At 39.0% G+C, this 24,129-nt stretch overlaps 1 protein-coding gene and 1 long non-coding RNA gene across 2 annotated transcripts in view; one reads left to right on the top strand and one right to left on the bottom strand.

Annotated features, from left to right (window-relative positions):
- Nucleotides 1-24,129, bottom strand: part of LOC124186843 (regulating synaptic membrane exocytosis protein 1) — a 1,552,625-nt gene that overhangs the window by 1,013,183 nt on the left and 515,313 nt on the right. The gene's annotated exons all lie outside the window — the stretch shown is intronic.
- Nucleotides 1,351-23,731, top strand: LOC124186848. The gene is made up of 3 exons (XR_006871734.1): nt 1,351-1,428; nt 19,358-19,363; nt 23,721-23,731. It is a non-coding gene; the product is annotated as an uncharacterized LOC124186848 (long non-coding RNA).

The raw sequence follows: 24,129 nt of genomic DNA, 5'->3' as shown, positions 1-24,129 counted from the left end.
TTGAACAATTTATTGGAACTTGTCGGTATATGGATTTCCCCAAACTGATCTGCTTCGGAATAATGAGACGCACGTTGATCAAGGAATCAATACATTTTCTCAGAACCGATAAAGAGAGTGAAAAGTAAACCTTTACTTTAATGATAAAAGCAAGATGTCACGGCAAATAGATCTGGATCGCGATCAAACATTCAAATATGCCCGTTCATCGATGGACTTTGAAATTAATTTTAAAATCTGTGAATGGGAGACTTCGATGAAATTTTTGTCAAAAATGACCTAAAAAGTGATTTGTGGTTTTTTACAGAAAAATCTTCTTTGAACCGTCCCCCACCTGGGAAAAATTCTAAATTTCTGAAATATTTTTCTTTAACTTGCTTTTTGGTCCGATTAAGAAATTTTTCAACTTCTTACCGTCATAATGGGTTTGCTATTGGAATTTTTCAAAATCTGATTTCAGGTTCGTGATCAGCGATCCATAAAAACATTTGAATAGCAACGTTCGCGGAACTCCGTCGATCTGTTCCATTTTTTTTTTGAAAATAAGAGAGAGCGAAGTTAACGAGCTGCCTGTGCATCGTCATCGGTCGGTAAGATTGCGGATAACTCTCGTACCAGTTATTTTGACGTATACTTTAACCAAACTCTGACTCTAACCATCTAGGTATGAAAATTTCTATGCGTTCGGAGAAATTTTTGGATATGTACATAGGTCAGGGAACGTCGAAATACAGACACCAGTTTTTTCCGTGTTTGCGGCCCATTCTGTGGGCCCTCCTCAGGGAAACAATTTTATTCTATGCAGACAATAAAGCAAAGAATTATTGTTTTGTTAACAATTTGTACAATCGCATAGAACTTCAAAAAAAAAATAAAAAATAACAGAAAAACGTTATTATATACTAACCAACAGGAGTTTGGGGCAGACGTATATTATGCTATTACTGTGGACGTCGTCTTCAAACGGTTTCAATTTATTTATAAATATTGTACACATAGTAAACGTCTCTTGTGTCCATAACACTATTAAACAAAAACGTGCAACAAATTTATAATCTTGTTCTTTGAAGAATCAACACTAAGAGATTTATTTGCTGACCTCAGTTTGAACGTAGACCTTTTTCTAATTTTAGATGACATATATATTGTTAAAAAGGGTGAAATCACCCGTTTTGCCCTCTTTTTAATGATCTAGTAGTCATCATAGATAAAAGACGTTTATGAACCTCTTATGTCTTTTAAAAGAATAAGGTTGCTGCGTCAACCAACATTATTGTAAAAACAGTCTTGTTTCGGACTTTAAACGAGAAACACATATTACGCAATTAAAGCATTTTCACAACATTTTATTCACGCTTTTGATTTTAACTTGATAATTAAACTCGCGGATCCATATTTTATTTCCGTAATGTCAAAGAACGTTACAATGTATATACAAATGGTCTTACCATGTGACCAGCTGTCCAAAGTACTCAACATAAAAAAACCAATACATAATCGAAAAAAATAAAAAAAACTAAAGGAGGAGTTTATTCGTGCTCTGGAACTGTAACCGCAACTTTCTATCGATGAACTTATCTTTCGAAAAAACTGTAGAAATCGGACAAGATCAATCATAGAAGAACTTCTGAAATTTAATTCTAAAAGAATAAGGTATAAGATAGAGTAACGACTGCCCTTAAAACAATAATTCTTTTTAAATCAACATAAAGAGGGAAACCAGTATCAGGCCATAGTTATATGTATGAAGAGAGACTAAGTCGTTTTATAACTTCCCTCTTTTTCCTTCTCTTCCACGACTCTATGCGTCCTAATTAAATTTTTCAAAAACTGATTTCAACGGCTAACAGAGAAATAACGTGCGCGCTTTTAGACCGGCGTCGGCGGAATGAGACAAAGGAAGAACCCTACTTATAAATTTAAAGATAGATGGGCTATGCTATTGATTTTGAACACAACTGATCTGATCACCCGATCGATAACTTATCACTAGATCCGATCGGTAATCAAATTAATATAGATGTCACTAAGATTTTCGACATCATGTCTAAGGTTTACAGAATCTTGGCGTTTTGTAATGGTATACATCTCCAATAAAATGGGTTCATAATAGTTCGATTCTCGACGTAAAAGACTGACATTTTCGTAGTCAAAATTGTGATCAAATTCAATTCTGTGTTTGGTTAAAGCTGTTAGTGGTCTTCGTCACCTTGATGTTATTTTTATGTTCATCAATTCTAACTGAAAGATATCTACTAGTTTCTCCTATATAAAGTTTTTTTTACAATTTTTACAGTCAATTTTGTATAACAAATTTGACTTTTTTCCTTTCGGTAGCCTATCTTTGCCGAAATTAAACACAGAACGTAACTTATTAACACTTTTTCCTACAAATTGAATATCATATTTACTAAGCGACCGATTCGGAGATTCTAACAGGCCCGCAACATATGGGATACTAACAAATTTTTTCCATCTTTCCGCTGGCAATGAGAACATTGTGTTATTATTGTTATATTGCGTAACTAGACTGTCCAAACGCACTTCAACGATTTTTTTTTAAACTGATAAAGGGTAACCATTTTTCAACAAAACCTCGTTGATTGTAGCAAAGTTTTTATCATGGAAACATTGATCTGCCAGTTTAATTCATCAATCCAGTGAATTGTTTATAGTGCCAATTTTGTATGCTCTCGGGTGATGTAAGTCATAGTTTAAAAAACGTTCAGACCATGTTAGCTTTTGGTATCAATCTGTCAAAATAGTGAAATCATCGTTGATAATCCATACATCTCGAAAACTAATACGACCCGAGTTTTCAGTTTCGTACGTGAATTGTAACCGCTGGTGGTATTCATCAAAACAATTGACTAACGCATCAATGTTTGACAGAGGTATTGTTGCTAAAATGTTATCAAACGTATCAAAAATGAAAAGGCAATTCAAATAGAAGTTGGTTGATGCAATGAGATTCCAAATCGTCCATAACAAGATCCGCTAACATCGGTGAAAGCGGCGACCCCATTGGTGAACCAAAGGTCTGAGCATAAGTTTTGCTATCAAATTTGAAAATTGACGCATCAAAACAAAGGTTGAGTGTAACTAACAGTTGGTCCAATTGAACAGATATATTTGGAGCAAACAAATTCCATCATATTTTAAATGCTCAAATTGCTAAATCTAATGGAACATTATTAAAAAGTGAAACTACATCTGAGGATACCAAAACTGAGTTTGTGGATAATTGAAAACCTCTAATTTTTTGAAGTCAGGTAAAACTGCCTTTGATTCTTGATTTAGGAACAAAAGGACTTGCTTTCAATCATGAGTTGATGATTTCAGCCAGTTGGTAAGTGGGTGAATTTATGAATGACACAATGAAAATACCTATGATTTAACAGTTGTTTCCCGCGAATGCGTTTTTTTCGCTATTTTCCAAGCTATTTTTCAAATGATTTTAGATTTGAAGAATTGTGACAAATATTTTTTTGTGGTTTAAACTACTCCGACGTGAATTTGGATGAGATCTGCCTCTCAAAATGAATCGAATCAGCACTCACTTGTCAAATGCTACAGCTGCGGTTATAAAATTAGTGAAAATTACACAAATCCACGAACCGATGACACTTCAACAAGGTCACCCTTTGAAACAAACGAGCAAGTAGTTAATGCAATGATCGGCCTTGGACTAAGGCACTCAAGTATAGAAAAATTCTGTACTGTAATGGGTATGAAAGGCATGAGTGTCAGTAGCTTCAAAAGTCATGTGGACCAGTTGACTGCAGAGACTAAGAAGTTAGAAGCGCATGAAGTAGTAGATTCTTTAATAGATAGCGGGGTAGTACTTGATGTCGCAGTATCTTAGGACGGTATGTGGCTCAAACGGGGCCTTACATCGTTATATGCAGTAGGAATAATCATCGACATCCTTACTGGACTGGCTATCGATTACCAGGTACAAGATGGTCACAAATCAGAGTGCAGTGAAAACTACAGTAGCAACCGCAGTTGCTGAGTTCAATATGGGAGCGATTCAATATCCATGCTCAAAAGGCAAAGATGTCAGTGAGGTCTGAAAAGGTGGCAGATATTGCAAAAAAGATGAGCCAGCAACGAGATGCCAGATGAAAGCGTAAGGCTGAATGGAAAGCACTAACAGAGTAAAAGAAAGCCAGACGTTCGTCTGACTGTTCAGTGAAAATTGAAAAAAACCGCTACGGAGGACACTGAAACTGTAGCAAAAGGGACAACGTATAGTGCCGGGTTAGTCTAACGGTGTCTTCACAGGACTAATTTGCAAGCAGTCAGCTACAAAGTTGAATTCAGGTGTGTTGTTGTATGGTAGACTTGAATGGGGGCTACATGAATATTAGTTGATCGTTTTCATTTACTCAATATATTAATGCAATATTTTTCTAGCCCTAATAATCATTCCACTATGAAATAATTGGATTTTTCTTTTCCTTTAAGGGCGTTGCCTAGCTAGAAAGCGCGGGCTACTCCGCTTCCCGCGTTAACCGTGGCGAGAGAGAGGGTAAAGAAACAAGTGAGACGGAGCAACCGAGCTGTCGCCGGAGTGGGGCGGGTGACGCGGGCTAGCCTCTTCCACCCCTCACGGGCATTCGGTTTCAAATACTTTTAAACAGCCCAGTGTATCGCGCTCGGCACGACGCAGCACCTGATGAATAATATAAAAAAAAAGTAGACTCCTTTCAGATTCCACTTGAAAAATTTACTAGTAATACAGAATTTAATGAGGAACCCGAAACTATTTTTTTTATAATTCGAAAACTTGTCATTAATGAGGTAAAAATCGTCGAACATTTGAATTGTTTATAAAAATTGGGATTTTCAATAATGTTCAACATTGCAATTTTTTTATGAAAGATTATTCGTTCACCTTCCGAATGCACTGTAAATGATGTCTTTACGTCGAATAGAACCGGATATATCCGAGCTCCTTTTGGATCAAAATTGAATGATTGTCTTGTAACTTTCGAAAACAAACATAATTCGGACGAACACCAAAATGCGTGTCGATTCTTTTTACCTTTATTTCATGTGAAAAAAGTATGAATAGATTGAAAAAATACGAGGTTATTTTTCGATTGACGTGACGTAGAATTCCTTATACGTATGTTGATATAGATATACATTCTTAATATTTCAACGAAAATTATATTCGCCGGCGTCTGTATTTCTACGCAATGCGATCACGTGACTGGTAATAGTCTAATAGCCGGTATTCATAGTCAGATTTGATTTGTAGGACTGTCTTGAGTCAGCTCAAAGCAAAGCTTGATCGGATGAGAGCTATTCCTAATACAGTCTCGAAAATAATACGTAACTATTTACGAATACCGGCCAGACGTCGTCACAGGTCATTTTAAATTGAAAATGCAACGAATAGCTGTGAGCAAATTCATGATATAACAACGAAAATATCATCAATCTCCCAGGTCTCACGACTTGGAGGTCGCTAGCAAACAAAGACCCGCCTAACCCGTCCCTACCTCCCAACCATGATCGGGTTTGCACCAAACAAATACAAAATGATAAAAAATAATATAAAATGGTAAAAGTAAAATTAAACTCGTTTAAACTTAATAAACATAATCACGAAATCTATATGAGAAGGATCTCATAAAAATTAAATTGAAACAGTATAAGTGAAACATGACAGTAATCTTGATAGAGAAAATTGATATAACAAAGCATCGAGCATTGTATACATTATATGGCTAGATAAATTCTATATAAAGCGCAAACTATGGAAAGTAGTACGTCACAAGTGCAGGTCCCAGATAGTAATTGAAAAATAGGCTATAGAATATTTACATAATATATAGGTATACACGCAGTCTGGTCCGACTGCAGAAAGTACTCCTGGAATGAATAATCAGATATATAATTATAACGATATGACTAGCAAATTTTTAGCACAGTAATACATATAACTAACTAAACATAAATCACAGAAATATTGCACGTAAGCTATATACAAAGCTATTATATTCATGTACATGTGTACATATATTTATATTACAGTTATTTGTCGTCTGTCGGTCGTGAATTTACTGTTTCTTACGCGCGGCCTTATCTGAGCTTCGATGATTTGAAGGGTTCGCGGATTGAGAGTTATCGGGCGCGTCTAAAATCTACGATCTCGGGTAACAAACAAAAGTAAAAGAAATCCGCTAATTTATTCTCCATTTTTTCGGCCCAGAATTTATCGTCACGTTTTATTTTATCAAAAATCAATCCCTTTGGCGTCCAAACTATAAAATAGCACCACTTCCTATTCGTAATATGTAGAAGACCTTGGACCTGATACATGTAATTATGAGAAAACTCTAACTTGGCTTTTCCACTGATTATTTTCGTCTCAAATATTAATTCTGTATCCCAAAAATCTATCGAGCGAGCGCAGCGAGCGAGCAAAATTTTTAAATGTTCAAGCGAAATCCCACAAAAAGTACTGATATCCCCAAAAAGCACCTCTGGTGCAAAAACCTTTCGCCAAGTATATTAATGTGACAGCCACCCACAAAACAGCCACCTACAAAACTGTCATCAAATCAGATACTGCTGCCAAGTATAATTTATTTAGAAGCTAATGATGATTTTGATATACTATAACTAATGACGACAAAAAAAAAATTGAAATCAAAATTGAAATTGAAAAAAAAAAAATTATTTTTATTGAAAAAAAAAATTGGAGATAGTGGTATATGGCGGGCTTTTTCGAAACAAGCACAAGAAAATACAAGTCGAGCTATATCAATGTTGTAATGGCAATATAAACATGGGCCCACCAAGTACCACGTACTCCAATTTTTTTTTTTTTTTATCTAAATTTTTGTTTTTTTTCTTCGGATTTCAATTTTTTTTTTTGTCATCATTAGTTATAGTATATCAAAATCATCATTGGTTTCTAAATAGATTATACTTGGCAGTAGTATCTGATTTGATGATAGTTTTGTAGGTGGCTGTTTTGTAGGTAATGTATGCATTAGGGTGGGCCAAAAAAATCGGCTATTTTTTTTTCACGTGGTACTTCGAAAAATTGGTTGGTAGAGACCTCAAAAACATTTTATCCGAGTATGAGCTCTTAATTTTAATAGGAAGGTCCTCCGCCACGCAGTTTTCTATTTTTTTCTTTTGGTGAGGACGAAAAATACATATTTCGGTATCTACTATTTATAAAAAAAAAACATATATCATATTTTCGTAGGAAATTGAATCCTCTACAGAAAAGGTTCTTTACAATTTTTTTGTATACTTCACTGTTCAGAAGATATTCACTGTCAAACTTCAATGCGCACTATTTTTAACAGTTTTTTGTTAATAGTTCAAACAATTTCAATTTAATTCGTGAGCTTCGGGAAAATTTGTACAAATTTCAGTTTCTGTCGTCGAAGTAACAACTATAGAATTTCTCTGTTTCAAAAACTTTTCGTAATTTATAAATTTTTTTAGTATTTTTACAAATTTTTTTTTTTTTATATTTTGAAATCCCAATCACGCTCTTAACTATTTTTATGGCGTTTGTTCAGAGAACATTTTAGAACTTTTTTTCACAAGTTATACGTAAAATGTTTCAATCGAGAGGATGTTTGTTTTAAATCCTATGGCTTCGTCTGTTTGTCTTGTGTAACTAACGCCACTGTTAAAAATAGTGTGCATTGAAGTTTGACGGTGAATATCTTCTGAACAGTGAGGTATACAAAATATACAAAAAAATTGTGAGAGACCTTTTTTGTAGAGAAATCAATTTCCTACGAAAATGTAATACACATTTTTTTTTTATAAATAGTAGATACTGAGATATGTATTTTCCTTCCTCACCATAAAAAAAAAATAGAAAACTGCGAGGCGGAGGACCTTCCTATTAAAATTAAGAACTCATACTTGGAGAGAATGTTTTTGAGGTTTCGACCAACCAAATTTTCGGAGTACCAAGTGAAAAAAAAAATAGTCGATTTTTTTGGCCCACCCTAGTATGCATGTATGATTACCCCAGAATTACGTCAAGTTTATTTCTAAAAACAAAACGCGCGTATTTTAGTGGCCTAATACGTACGCGCCGTATTTACTTCGTATGGAAAATTCTGCCAGATACCTTGTAATTTTACCTTGGACACTTAGGTAGTCACAATAAGTGATGAGAATATTCCTTATGATCGACAAAGTGTAAACACTAATGCAAATTGCCGAATAGTGATTTCGATCATTTAACCTGAACACGTAACAAATTGATGACATATTTTAGCGACTAATGCAAACCGGGCTAATACCACACGTCACAATGCATTCTAGTTTATATTTTCGTATGTATAAAAAACTTGAGAATGAATTTATACTGCTATCATGAACAGCAATATCGGCTCTTGAAAGTACCTTCTTAGATTAAAGCCCTGCGATTGTTTGTACTCAAGTGATTGAATCTCGAAGTCGGAGAGGATGCGACATCAATCATATAAATAATTCGATTTACCTAATTTTTTCCTGAAATTTGCCAAAATCTTTATGCCGGGTCGTTTCTCCTTCTTCAAAGACAGGTTCCTTCTCTTCTTAGCCATCGCGGGAATAAATACTGACTCGAAATAATAAAAAACACGGTAGAAAAACACAAGCAAAAAGAAAAGCGCGGAACACTATCCACGTGCCGAGCGACGAGGATTCGAACGAGGGGAATTGTAGTGGGGGGGTTTGAGTCTACTCTCATCGCCCGTAATTCGCATGGTCGCCGGCCAACGCGGTCGTGGCGCTAGCAGCCGCCCGCCTTTTGCGCGAAAAATTTGCTGTTTTATGCTTCGTGATTTTCCTTCTCATTTCCTCATTTTTGAAGATACTTAGATTCTTAGGGAGTCATTTTGAAGATAAAGAATAGATCTGTATCGCCTTTTTCGCCGAATCTCGAAAAAAAATTCACTGTTCACTGTGTCTCACTTCAAAGATAACGTACTTTCAAGTACGTTTTTCGCAAATTTAAAAGCGAAATCGAAAATTCGGCAAAAGAAGCGACACAGATCTATCCTTTACCTTCAAAATAACCCCCTAAGAACCTAATTATCTACAAAAATGAGGAAATGAGAAGGAAAATCGTGAGTCTCTGTTCGCGCGCGCTCTTCGCGGCATAGGCAACGCCCTCAAGTCCCGGAGTGAGTTCATTGAAAATTGAATTATTCTGGTGGAAGTAGTGGAGTAAGAAGAGGGTTGACCTTAGAACAAACGCGCAGAAGCCGATTGGATACAAACTGGCACCGAGTAATGGAATTGAAGATTAAACAAAACAGCGATAGGAAGTAACGAGCGATACATGATTTATCAATTACTATACATTCTAAACGTGTGATGAATTTTAAATCCAATTAAAATAAATGGAATTAAAAAAAAAGAAAACTGAATAATGAATTTTTTTCCATTTAACCCAATTTTGTATGGTCCAAATCAGGGTTAAAGTCAACTAATTGTGAGAGGTAACTTTAGCGAGTTTGCCATAAGATTTTAGCTTATTCTTTTTGTTATTTCTATTTTGCGACGTACGGTTGACACGGAGAAAGAAATAATGGACAGAATTGACAAACATCAATGAGAGTACCGATACATCACGAAGAAATACAAGGAAGCGTCGAGTTTGCGAAGAGGAAACCAGCGTGGATCCCCACATTCAGGAAAACCATGGCGGCGGAGGATACCGGTGTTTGATCTTGCGTTTGGCCGTACATATTTGATAAACTGTCCATGCGTACATGACACTAATTTTGATTTAGTCAAAATTGTAGTACCCAAAATCTAGAAAGAATGTTATATTTTTTAGGATAGATAGGAGAATAGATTACGTAAAATAGAGCACTATACATTTTATACATGCTCAGACTCAAAATTATGACTCGAAGAATATATAACACCATGGATAGTGTTCACGTAATTATTTGTCAACCTTTGTCAGCCTGTAAATTTCCAACCCATAGGATGACAACCCATAGGACTCAACACAAATTGTATGAATAACAGGGCTACTGTGTGATACTTTCTTGCCAATCGGCGAGCCAGGTCGAGTTACATGTGTATGTAAAAGTTGATCGAAACATTAAATACTATTGTATGATCTCTCATCTATATTATATACTGTCTTCCAACCAGCACCATTATAACCGAGTTAACTTTCATAACTGTGCCAACTGAAAGGCCAGACAGTGAAATACATCTGCCATATGATATACTGTAACGTCAATTGACTAATTTTTGCGATACGATAACCTAAGGCGAGAGCAATTAATCCGTTACTCTACGGCGTAGCTTAATTCTGGCAAGAGTGAAGGTAATATTGGGTGCAGGGTGCAATTGTGTCAATATTTAGGAAAAAGAACAGATAACAGAAACGATAAAACAAACCTTGTGACGGTTTTGCACAACAAAGTCAGATAGACAAAATACTGGTAGAGCGACTGGCAGTAGCCAGAAAAAGCACAGAATGAAAGCAGGTATCACGGTAATAGTACGTAATGTATTGGCAGAAAAGCAGAAATTAGATGCACTCAGAGAAAAAAAGTTGAACATATCAGTAAGATAAATTAGTGCAATAAGCAAAAGAGTAGGTATCAGTGCGGTACTTGATCCGATTCGATAGTCAACAATCAGTAGGTTTAAAATAATCTGTAATGAATGACTAGCATGCAATAACAATTTATGAAATTATTTTCAATGGAGAAAATCAATACAATAAGCGAACGGAACAGTAAAAGTGTGAGAAATCGGATGCCAAGCTACTTCTTACTTCATTAACCATATTATTGCGATAGTTCAAGTTAATATTGGTAAAGAAACTTATCGGTATCGACGGATATGCACGAATTTTGAAGCTGCTTGATTGCGAGACTGCGAATTAAGATATTGCATGATAAACGATACGATACATCGACATCTAATGAATTTATCATTGATGATAATTTTATTTCACGCAGTAATCCAGGCTGCATTACTTTTGCGGTAGGTAATCGGTTTATGTGATCATGAGAGAGTTAACTATAGAGAGTATAATCAACGATAAATACGAGCATAACCAATCATCAAGTTATTCTCTACGATATTGTTACTGATGTCACAAACTAGATCAATCTGTGGCTACATGTGCGATACTTAGGGTTTTCGGAGTTCCACGGGTTAACTAACTCAGTTATTATAGATAAGATATTAAAGGTAAATTGAGATATTCACACTAAATGCAGTGTTAAGATAATTATAAGACACAAAAGATGGTACATAAGCGTAAGCGTAAAAATCGTGCGAGACACGTTAGGAGAAATTACAATATTAAACAAAATAGTGATATTGAATAAGGAATTGAGGTATTGGATACAAAGAGATTGGCAAATTAGACACAAAAAATGAGCTACAAGTAACAAAACAAAGGCAAGGCAACAGAAAATCACACGATTAAGTACTAAAGTGCGAGGAGGAGATGAAAAATTTCTGGTAATAATTCTCACTTAAACCGTCAGAGAATCAGCTACACTTGAAATTCGAAGATACTAGCAATTGCCATTAAGATTAAAGAGGCTAGCTAGTCATGGAGTTACTTGCGGTAAAGAGAGTATCAAGTTATAGGCCAATCAATAGAACAGAAAATGAGTAATTCTGTGACAAAAATACTATTAAGATACCGGCTGTGCCATTACACGAAAGATAGTCCCTAGCAATATTCTGTTATGAACTCTACTCGGAACTATCATTCAATAATTCTTTATAAGCATTTGAAAGCAAAAAATCGTCTTTTTTTTTGTTTTTTGGCTTGTAAATTCAAAACTAACAAAGCAATATTGATGCTCTGGATAAGAAAATTAGAGAGAATCAAAAGGCGAAAAAAATTAGCACTGAAATAACTCGATCACATTATTATTAACAAAGAAAAACTGGAAAATGAGCGTTTTTTCAAAAATTGATCAAGTCGTCATTTTTAGGTTGTATCGCAGGCTCTCAGCGAGATAGGCTGGCAGATACGAGGAAGTGCGTATACAGAGTGAGTCTTTCGCAGCATTTAACGCAAAATAAGAATACACGTTTTGTAGTACTATACTTCTATATAAATCTGTATGGAAAATTGAAATCGAAAACTTTGGACACATCGAGGCAAGCTGCAAGATAGTGCATCAAAAGTTGGAGTTGCGGGATTTGGGTCGGTGAAAGAGAGTTTCAATATGTGAATAGTGCGAGCCTTTATTTAGTGGTGTCTAGTTTGCTGGTTCGAGACGGACTGACCCCCTCTCTCAATACATCGGCTGAGTAGTCTATACAATCAGTCATTCGCCTACATACGCAGGTATCTCACGGATACCGCATCCTCCCTTGCTTAATTATAGGCTCCCCATGGGTATGCATATATACATACATACGCATACACACAGGAAATTACTTGCAATACATCGTATCTCTATCTCTCTCTCTCTTGCAGTTGGTCTGCGTAAGCCACCTGGGCTCGTACCTTATTCTCTACTATTTCTTATCTCATCACTTTCTATTTCTTATTGCAAGTAACTTCGTGACTGGTTGTCGCTTACTTACGCATTGTTAGTAACTATTGCTTTATTTTATTTTCTCTCTCTTCTAGAATACCTAAATATCTAATATCGCTGTATAGCAGCGTGTTCTGTTAAGTTATCAATTTTTACCTTAGCTATTGAGCATTACTATTTCGTTACACTTTTTCTGATTAATTCATAACTGTTTCTTTACCTATTATCTTTGATTGATATATCTTAGTGAGTGTACCGCGTGAGCGATCTTACATCGCCGCGCGGTCTCATCCGTCGTTCTTTTGACTTTGGAGTATTGCGCCGTATCGAATAACATCTTTTTCATTATTTTCTTCACTAATACCGCTGATCGTAGTTGTCCGTAGTCTCTTTGGTTTGTCGTATGTAGCGTATTAATTCTCTTGAGTATTAATTTATCGTTATAATTATTAGTATAATTATTATTTGCCTTAATCCCGAAATTATCTTTTACCGTACCGAATATTATCTCTCTTTCTTCTCGCACTTACCGCAAACCAGAGACTACGTATTATCTGTTAGTTTCTATATTTTATAATAATTCTCTACTTGACCTGTTTCTTTGAATTTACCTCGTAATTAATAATTCCCTGCCTTTATTATATCTCTGATAATTCTGGTAATGTGATAACTATTACAATTTTTGTATTTCGCATGTTTCTTATAATCGCTTCTCATATTTTACGGCTTTCTTGATCAATGCTTAATTTAAGTACCGTATATCTTTCTCTGTTCTGCCCATTCATTATAAAACCGTTTTATAATAAGTTATTTTCTATATCGCTAGTCAAATCTTATAACCTACTTGTTATTGCGTTCTTGAATACGCTTGGATCTGCGGAGAACAATGTCCGTGGGTATAATTGATTTATCAGCTAGTGGCTGTTTCTCTAATTGCGAGCTACGCGCTAATATGTGATTAACATGTCTTTTCCAGGTTTGATCTCCTACTTGTACATCATACGTTACACCTGGCATAATTTCGTTTGCAATTACTCCTGGAGCCTACGACTCCTTCGCTCGCCTGTAATCTTTAGCCATAACCGCGTCTCTCACCCTGAACTTGACTACACGAGCCCCACGATGGTTTTTGATCTGTCGTGTTTGGTGTGTATGAATGATTTCGCTTGTAAGCGGTGGTCTGAGTAACGAAAATCGAATTCTTAATTCTCTGCCAAGAATTAACTCAGCCGGTGTTTGTTGGGTGGCCGCGTGTGGAGTGGTTCGATAATCAAATAAAAATATGCGTATTGCTTCCTGTATAGTGGCTCCCGACTTAGAAATGCATATAACTTGACTTTTGAACATATCGACAAAATTTTCTGCCGCCTCGTTTGTTGCAGGATGGTGAGGAGAGGCTGAGGTACTATGCTTTTTTTCTCGTTTTTGAACAAATTGCTTGAACGCGTTTCCTGTGAAAGTTGCAAAATTGTCCCACACCAAGTGTGCTGGAAGTCCAAAACGCGTAAAACTATCTTCAAAAACTGTTATTGTCGCGCTTTCACTCATGTTTTTTATCACGAAAGATTCCGGCCACTTCGAGTGACTGTCCAAGATTACTAATACCGTTTGGTCGAGTATCAGACCTGAAAAATCGGTGTGAATTCTATGCCACGGTGTTGTGAGAGGTATCTTGGGGGGGTTTTTCTCGATTCTACGCAGGGCAGACACTTCTGCGTTATCTCCTCTATCTCGCGGTCCAATCCCGGCCACCAAACAAACGATCTGGCCAAAGTCTTCATTTTGGTAGTACCAAAATGACTGTGATGCAGCTCGTGTAAAACCATTGGACGAATTGACGTTGGTATAATTATTCGATGACCCCACAATAAACAATTTTTATCGACCGATAATGTATCTCTCTTTTCCCAAAAGGGGCGCATTTTATCGTCCTCGGGTGGCTTCTCAGGCCACCCGTCGATGTAACAACGAAACGCATTATTCAGAAGAGCTCTCTCCTGGTTTCACGTTTTACCACCTTCCAGTTAAGCGTCACAAAATCATAATCTTTTATTTGATTCAAGTATGTGTAATTTATTACTTCAGAAATCTGTTCATTTTCTATGTTTTCTTTCGTTTGAGCATTTTTAACTGGAAGGCGGCTCAACCAATCGGCGTAATTGTTTTTACCTCGAATGTATTTTATCGTGTAACGGAAAGTTGAGACAAAAACTCCCCATCTCTGAAGTCGTGCGGCGACAATTTCGGGAATTTGCTTATTTGCATCAAGAATTCGCGCGATTGCTAAATTATCTGTTTGTAATGTGAACTCAAATCCATATAAATATTCAAACAATTTTTTTATGCCGAAAATTATTGCCAAACCCTCTTTGTCCAGCTGTGAATAGTTTTTCTTGGAAGCAGTTGATGTTCGACTCCCGAAACAAACCGGTCGATCCAGTTCATCGTGAATTCTGGGCGAAAGTACGGCACTTACACCATATGGTGACGCATCGGTGGTTACTATTATCGGTTTCTCCGGGTCAAAATGCATCAACATTTTCTCTGATGTTAATTCCCACTTGATATTATTGAATGCCTCTTCACACTGCGAGGTCCGTTTGAACTTTCCGTTTTCTGAACAGGTATATAATGAGGAAGTGGGTCCCTGGCGTATGGCTACGTGCCTGAGGCCTGAGCTAAGGGGGCGTGAGGGAGGGAGACGCGAGCGGCAGTCGAACTGCGGGCCTCGGATCGTAAGGACGTTACCACCCATGAGATACTGAATGCTATATGTATACATAACAAATTTCGTGAATTTGTCATTTTCATAACTAACCGTTAAATGAACGGAAATATATTCTAAACACACCCATGACATCCACGAATCCCACATATGGGGGCTCGACCGAGATCGTGGAGTCAAAGTGGAAATATCGGTAAACAAAAGTCGAAACATAGTACGTAGTGCGGTTGCTAAGTCGCGTAAAACTCTGAAGATCGTAATCAAGTCGAACAATTTTCGGTCGTTAAGCCGCATAATTTCGAGAGTAATACCAGTCGTGAAACAGTTGTGGTGACACGTGCAAAAATGGTTATAGAAAATTCCCCAACGAACAAAAGAGATAAGGAGGAAAAGGCAAGCCGAGAACAGGCGAGCGAAGCGTCAAAGATGGCAGAAGGCGTCACAAAGGAGCAGGCGAGGAAGGACGACGCCGGGCCAGACGAACGTGGCAAAGATGGCGCTAGAGCAAGGAGCGTGTCTAGCATGGGCGTGGACAGAACGTCCACGGGTGCAATCAAGAAAGTTCACGCACCTCCGCAGCCGGTAGAGAAGGTAACTGTAGCTCAGCTCAGACGACAACTGCAGGAACTGAACTTACCGACGACGGGTAAGAAGGAGGAACTGGAGCACCGACTAAGAGAGTATCAGGATAGCACAACAGAGGAAGATTCCAGTTATGACGAATCTGATGAACAGGCGGTCGTGAGGAACAGCTACGAAGAGGCGGACGCAAGCAGCTAAGATAGAGGTGAGGATGAAGGTGAGCGTGATCACGATCGCGACGCGGAAATCGATCACGAGCCTCGAAACGAACGCATCGTTGTGCCGCAAGAGAACGTGCGCGCGGACTCCAGGCATCTGCGCGGTATCGCGAGCATGTTCACGATAAAAGACGTCGGAGGGAATACGTCACTTTTTCCGGGAGATGACAAAATGCAAGTTGAAAAGTGGGTCGAAGAATTCGAGGATACGAGTGCGTTGTTAGAGTGGAACGATTTACAAAAAGTAATCTACGCGAAAAAACTATTACGCGATTCAGCGAAACAATACATCGTGCTACAAAAGGGCATTAAGACGTGGAAAGTGATGAAACGGAAGCTCGTACGCGAGTTTGAAACGAAACTCAACAGTGCTACCATACACTCACAGTTGGTGGAGCGTAAAAGACTAGCCAATGAGACGCCGCGACAATACGTGTACGCCATGAACACGATAGCCAATCAGGGTCTAGCGAAGGAAGAAGCATTGATTCAATATATAATCGCTGGAATAGCAGCCGACGAAAACAGTAAGTTCATCCTCTACAGTTCGGGTACGATTGCCGAGTTAAGAAAAAACCTCGAACGTTACGATCGTATGAAGGAGAGATCTGACGAAAAGCCACGAAAGGAACAGACGAAAAGCAAACCGAAAAAACCAGGAAAGGACGAAAAGAGAACCAAGTAAACCAACGATAAGGAGTCACGATGTTTCGGGTGCGGTTCGAGCGAACACGTTGCGCGGGACTGTCCTGACAAGGATAAGGGCCCGAAGTGTTTTAGGTGCAATCAGTTTGGACACATCGCCGCGAAGTGCGATGAACCCGAGAAGACGACGGCGAAGAAGGACATCAAAACAAACACAGTGAATGTGATCAAGCAGTTGGCGACGGACGACGAGGTTATCGTAGTGATAAATAAAGTACGGGTACGAGCAATGATAGATTCGGGTACGGATCGAAGGATGATTCGACGCAGCGAATATGAGCGGATAGGTAGTCCGGGCTACGACCGACGACAAGTACGTTCCAGGGTTTCGAAAATGCATTGGTGAAGCCCGACGGAGTACTTCGGTTGGACATGGTGATCCACGGTGAGACGTGCAGTGCCGAGGCGTACGTAGTACCCGATTCGGCGATGAGTCACGCGATGTTACTTGGCGAGGAGCTGACGAGACAAATAGAAGTAAACATTCGAGGCGGTCACGTTACGATAAAAAAACTGACAAGGGCAGAAGATGAGAGAAAGGGTATCGCGAAAGAAGACGACGAGGGAGGAAGCTGCAATCGCGACCCGTTGCGCGAACTACCATTACCAGAATGTAGTGAAGTGAATTCGGTGGACGTTATTGAACGATATCGCGAAGAAATCGAAGGCCTTATTGAAAGCCATACGCCGCAGAAAGACGTGCAGACGGACGTAGAATCGAAAATAGTGCTGCCAGACGAAGTGCCTATTTGCCTAAGGCTGCGACGATTGGCAATTAAAGAAAAAGAAATTCTAGACAAGCAGATCGACGAATGGCTTCGCGAGGGAATCATTCAGCGAAGCAAGAGCAAATATTCTAATCCGATCGTAATCGTATAAAAAAAAAAAAAAACGGTGAACATAGGGTGTGCATCGACTATAGACAGTTGAACAAAAAGATGACAAGGGATCGGTTCCCAATACCGCTGATCGATGACCGTATCGGCGCGCTCGCGAACGTTCGGGGTATTTTCGGTATCAGATCTGAAGAACGGGTTCTTCCATGTGCCGGTATCCGCGGAAAGTCGGAAGTACACGTCGTTTGTGACTCCAGGTGTACAATTCGAGTTTTTGAAAACGCCGTTCGGGCTGTGCAATAGTCCGACATCGTTTCTACGATTTATCGGTGAAGTGTTTCACGATCTCAGCCGACGGAATGTGGTGTTCACGTACGTAGATGATTTGATCGTACCCGGTCGCGACGAAGACGAAGCGCTAGCCAACCTTAAGGAGACACTCGCGGTCACCGCTGATAAGGGGCTAGCGATCAATTGGAAAAAGTCTGCATTTTTACAAAGACGCGTTGAATACCTCGGTCACGTGATCGAGAACGGCAACGTCAACCCTTCTTCGTCAAAGATCAAAGCAGTGAAGGACTTCCCACCGCCGAAGTCGAAAAAAGCGTTACAGAGTTTTCTCGGTCTAACGGGGTACTTCCGGTAATTCATTCGCGATTATGCCAAAATCGCAAAACCATTATCCGAAATATTGAAAAACAATCAGAGGTTCCGTTATGGCACAGAAAAGGAACGAGGTTTCGAACGACTGAAACAGATGTTGACTATTGAACCGATATTACGGATCTACCGACCAAACGCAGTGACGGAGTTGCATATGGATGCGAGCATAGAGGGCTACGGAACTGCTCTCTTGCAAAAAGACGACGGTGAAGATCGTTTTCACGTTGTATATTTCATGAGTCGCAAAACGTCCGACGCCGAAAGAAATTTGCACTCATACGAACTTGAGACTCTCGCGGTGGTGCAAGCTGTGAAAAAGTTTCGAGTGTACCTACTCGGTGTAAAATTTAAACTAGTTACTGACTGCTCGGCTTTGCAAAAGACGCTAGGCAAGATGGATATTTCTCCGAAGGTCGCAAGATGGGCTTTAATGCTCGAAGAGTTCGAGTACGAGGTTGAGCACCGCGCGGGGACTCGCCTCAAACACGTCGACGCGCTCAGTCGAAGACAAAATCACGGCAATGATCCGGAGGGAACAAGAAGGCGAAGAGAGGTTGCGGATAATTAAACAAATTTTGGAGAAGGAGCCATACGAGGATTATATATGTGAAAATGGAATCCTGATGAAGAGAGCGGGGGAGAAAAACGTAGTCGTGTTGCCGACGAGCATGCAGCAGGACGTAATACGTCAGTCACATAAGAATGGGCATTTCAGCGTCAAGAAGATGCTCGAAGGCATCAAATCGGAGTACTATATCCCAAAATCAACCGAAAAACTGGAGCGTTACGTCGGCTGCTGTGTGCCGTGTGTATTGGCCGAAGGAAAGCGCGGCAAGAATGAAGGAGGGCTTATGTCCATTCCGAAGGGCGACGTGCCCTTGTCTACGTACCATGTCGACCATCTTGGGCCGATGACGGCGACGTAAAATTTGTACAAATATCTGTTTGTTGTTGTCGACGGCTTCACAAAATTCGAGTGGATATACCCAACGAAAACAACCAATACGAAGGAAGTACTAGACAGACTGAAGACGCAACAGAGGATCTTCGGAAACCCGCAGCGTATCGTCAGTGACCGCGGTTCAGCGTTCACCTCGAATGAATTTGAAGATTATTGTATGGAAGAGAATATCGAACACCTAATGATAACAACAGGGGTACCGAAGGGAACGGTCAAGTCGAGCGCATCAATCGAATAATTATTCCTGTCCTTACAAAGCTTGCGCGTGAATGTCCGGACAAGTGGTACCGTCACGTTGATAAGGTCCAGAGTGCAATAAATAGCACTTACCAAAGGAGCGTAGGAACCACTCCCTTCGAAGTGCTCTGCGGGGTGAAGATGCGACAAAAGGAGGATACCGAATTGCTGTCACTGCTAGAAAAGGAAGCTGTATCGCTGTTCGACGAGGAACGGAAAGCCTTACGCGCTGTTGCAAAAGAGAATATCGCCAAAATTCAGCGATCTATGATCGAAACCGCAAACCGGCCACCCAGTACAAGGTTGGTGATTTGGTGGCCATCAAGAGGACGCAGTATGGGCCGGGACTAAAAATAAAAAATAAATATCTCGGGCCATATCAAATATCGCAGGTCAAGGGCAATGACCGCTATGAGGTGATTCGGCGTACCGATGGGGAAGGTCCTCAAATCACGACGTCAGCGGCAGACCAAATGGAACCATTCGGAGTTTATACTCCGGAGGCCGGAGAATCGTCAGGAATGGCCGAATTAGGGAGTGGGTCCCCGGCCTGTGGCTACGTGCCTGAGGCCCGAGCTACGGGAGCGTGAGGGAGGGAGACGCGAGCGGCAGTCGGACCGCGGGCCTCGGATCATAAAGACATTACCACCCATGAGATACTGAATGCTATATGTATACATAACGAATTTCGTGAATTTGTCATATTCATAACCAACCGTTAAATAAACCAAAATACATTCTAAACACACCCATGACATCCATGAATCCTACAATAACGGATGTAGTTTTACCGCTAAGTTTTCGATAAATCGTGCGTAGTAGTTTATAGAACCAATAGAACTGCGAAGTTGCGAGACATCCTGCGGACGCGGTGCATTTCTGACGCTTTCAATTTTGTCTTCTAACAAATAAATTTCGTTTTTATCGATTTTAAACCCTAAGTACTTTACTTCTGGCTGTGAAAGTTGATATTTTCCAAACTTGATTCTAAGACCTACGTCATTTAAGCGTCTCAATACTTCTTGCAGTCTCGCAAGATGCTCTTCGAACTTTGGCGCTGTTATTAATATGTCGTCGATAAAAATAACGACACCCTCTATTCCCAACAGCAATCGTTGCATTTTTCGTTGGAACGAACCTGGACCCGTTGAAATGTCATACGGCAATCGCAGATACTTAAACAGTCGCAAATGTATGCTTATAACCACGTATTTCTGAGATTTCTCGTCCAGAGGCAATTGTTGATACGCTTGTCGTAAGTCAAGTTTAGTGAATTGGGCACCTCCTGTGACGATCTCAAACACCCACTACATACGAGGCAGAGGAAAATGATCTACGCACGAGTATTTATTCAATGTGACCTTAAAATTCCACACAAACGTATCGCGCCTTCGCTTTCAATATTGGTACGACGGGTCTGCCCCATTATCTATACTCGACTGGAACGATTATTTTATCATCAACCAATCTTTCAATTTCATTCTCAACTTTTCCTGTCAAAGCCAATGGGATTTTACGTGGTTGCAAAAATTCAGGCGTTGCGCCTGGCTGTAATTTTAATTTCAAGTTACCTTTCGTAAACGCTCCAAATCTGGGTGCAACCACTCCTGGAAACGTATTCTTTAGTTTTGCAATTTCTTTTTCAACATTTGGTTCCAGATTAAACACATTATCTATGTTCATCTTCTGTCTTTCGTAATTTTCGAACTTCATAGGCCACATGCCTAATTTTTGCAACCAATTTCAACCTAAAAGTGGGCATCCTCCTCCATTAATTACATACAGACTCAATTCCGCGGTTCTGCCTTCGGTACCTTTTTTACGTATACTCGTACTCTAATTACGCCAATGGCGGAAACCTGTTTGTTATAAGATTGGAGAAGAATCCCTGTCGGTTTAAGTGGTACACAATCGAAATATTTTTCATAATACGCTTCGGAGATGGATGAAATTGCCACACCGGTGTCTACTTGTATTTTCAATTGTTTATCATTTACAATTAGTATTTCCGTGTGAGTTTCTACCATCTCCGGCGTTTCCGCGCTTACATCATTCATAATATTCACTGCACTCTGCAGTAAGTCACTGGTAAATCTCGATAGTTCCGAATCATCGGAATTCTCGGATTGATCGGATTGCTCTGATTAATCTGAATCTTCATTATCAACGTTTACAAAGTTTTGCGAAGTAAATCTACTTTTATAATTTTTACACACTTTATATATACATATATATATATATATATATGCCCTTTTTGGCCGCATTCGCTACAAAATTTATTTTTCAATGAACATTCTGATCTTACGTGATTATCCTTTCCGCAGCAGAAACATTCGCTTATAGTTCTAGCTCTAGCTTGTTTATTCTGCGTGGATGCGTGCTTGCCTAACTTCTGAGTGGTTCTTGATGTGTCCTTACTCTGTCTTCCGAAGATCACATGTAGACTGTTTTCGATTGATGGTTGAGTGTGCGTCATGACGTTGCTTCCCACTCCACTGACCTTAGCATCCGCTATCTCAATCGTTTTGGCCATTTCGACCAACTCTGCCTGTGATAATTTTGATGAATTCATTAATTCATATTGCATCAATTTGCCGTTCACGCCAGAGATTAGTTGATCTTTGATATGACTTTCTATCTCTGTGCTCGCAAATTTGCATTCGTGCGCCATCGTTCTCAGTGAGACAACATAATTTTGGATCGTCACCCCTGGTTTTTGTTTACGTTCCCTAAGCGCGTAACAGTGTAAGTGTTGGTTTACACGTATGTAGTGGTCTCCTAGCTTTTGTACTAAATCCTTGTAATTCATAGATAACGGCTTTTGATCACACGGCGCTCTCAAATCTTTAAACACGGCTGTCAATAACCTTGTCAATAGTAGAGTTGTTATCTTTTCTTCAGCTACATCGTTTAGTTCGATGAAGGCATCGAACTGTTCTTCGAATAATGACCAGTTACCACCTTTTTGACATGGTTGTATTTGACTTGAATACTCTGCCATTTCGTAGCTGTTTTTCTCGATTTTTTTTTCATGTATTTTTAACTACAGAAATTTTTGAACTTTCGCCTACGTCTTTTTTCGAAAGCTGTTTCGATTTTACGAACGTAGCGAACGTCTTCCTTAACTCATCAATGAAAGTTGTACTGGATCCTTCTAGTCCGTATTGTGCACAAATTTTTAGCAACGACTCTTCATTTAGTCCATACACCCACTTTGTTGTTCTGGATTCCACTTTCTTTTTTACATCTCCAACATTCAGTCCACTCATTCATTTCCAACCTGCTTGCCTTTATTTCGACGTATATTGGTCAGCAATTGCGCACCCGTTAATTTCCGCGGTGAACACTGCTTTAATTTTCGTACCTATCATTTATTTTACACGCAATCAATTTATGTCCAATATCCTCGTCGCCACTGTTGGAGTTACGGGATTTGGGTCGGTGAAAGAGAGTTTCAGTATGTAAATAGTGCGAGCCTTTATTTAGTGGTGTCTAGTTTGCTGCTTCGAGACGAACTGACCCCCTCTCTCAATACATCGGCTTAATAGTCTATACAATCAGCCATTCGTCTACATACGCAGGTACCTCACAGATACCGCATATTCCAATTGCTATTCTGCAAAAACCAATTATCCGACAGCACCTGAGCCGTGCACACACAAAGTACCAATCAGTCACTACTATCCTGCGGAAAGCTTACACCACATGTTGAAAAATGGCAGCGTCATTAATTTTCAAAAAAAAACGTAGATTGTTAATGTTTTTTCTTCGTTAATAATGACCCGATCGAGTTTTTCCAGCGCTTATTTTCTTCGCCTTTTGACTCTTTACAATTCGTTCATTCAGAGCGCAAACTGCTTCGTCGGTTTTGAATTTAACAGAATATAACTACGGTCTGTCTTTCGTTTGATGGCAGAGTCGGTATCATAATAGTATTTTTGTCACGCAAAAATCTCTATTGATTGGCCTATGAACTGTTACATTTCGGCTCTCCGGGTATCGATTATATTGATATATGTAGAACTTGAATGTAAACTCTCAAAATGTACAAACGTATAAACCATGATAGATATCAAAGTTTATCGTGAGAGGCAAGAAATATGCGATAATATTTTCGTGAGATGAACCAAAGGCATCTCTTCACGGTAGAAGATGTTGTGTCGGCTCACGCGCTTTGTTGAATTTCTTTTAATGCACTTCGTGCGATCGCCAACCGCCAATCTGAATGTTCGGTAGTAGAATAAAATCGCATTATACTTTTCTTATTGATAAAAGATCTGTGATGTATATTTCAAGGGTAAATAAAAATAGGTTATAATTAGAAATAAATTACTTCATCGTTCTTATCTTGCTGTAGCCTTTGCTGAAAGCATCAATTCTGATCATTTATAAGTTTTGGAAATTCAGAAGATTTCAAACTATCATTTAATTGAATTGTTGCAGGTAAGGAGAAATACAAGAGCATAGTAAAATTAAAAAAAATTATATTTAAATTATTCTTGGAGAAAATATATTAACGCCACTGTATTCAGCAGATAACCGATTCACGTCTAATAATTACAAGCTTCCTCACATTATTGTTGCGAGGAGGTACCATGGCTTAGCATGAGCGGAAAGCAGCGTATGGTATATTGTATATCTGAATTTAGCAGTTTCCATTCATCCGATTGCCTCTTCATCACCA

This window comes from Neodiprion fabricii, chromosome 7 (genome assembly GCF_021155785.1).
Source record: "Neodiprion fabricii isolate iyNeoFabr1 chromosome 7, iyNeoFabr1.1, whole genome shotgun sequence".
Taxonomy (NCBI): Eukaryota; Metazoa; Arthropoda; class Insecta; order Hymenoptera; family Diprionidae; genus Neodiprion; species Neodiprion fabricii.
This window is presented reverse-complemented; position numbering and strand designations above follow the sequence as displayed.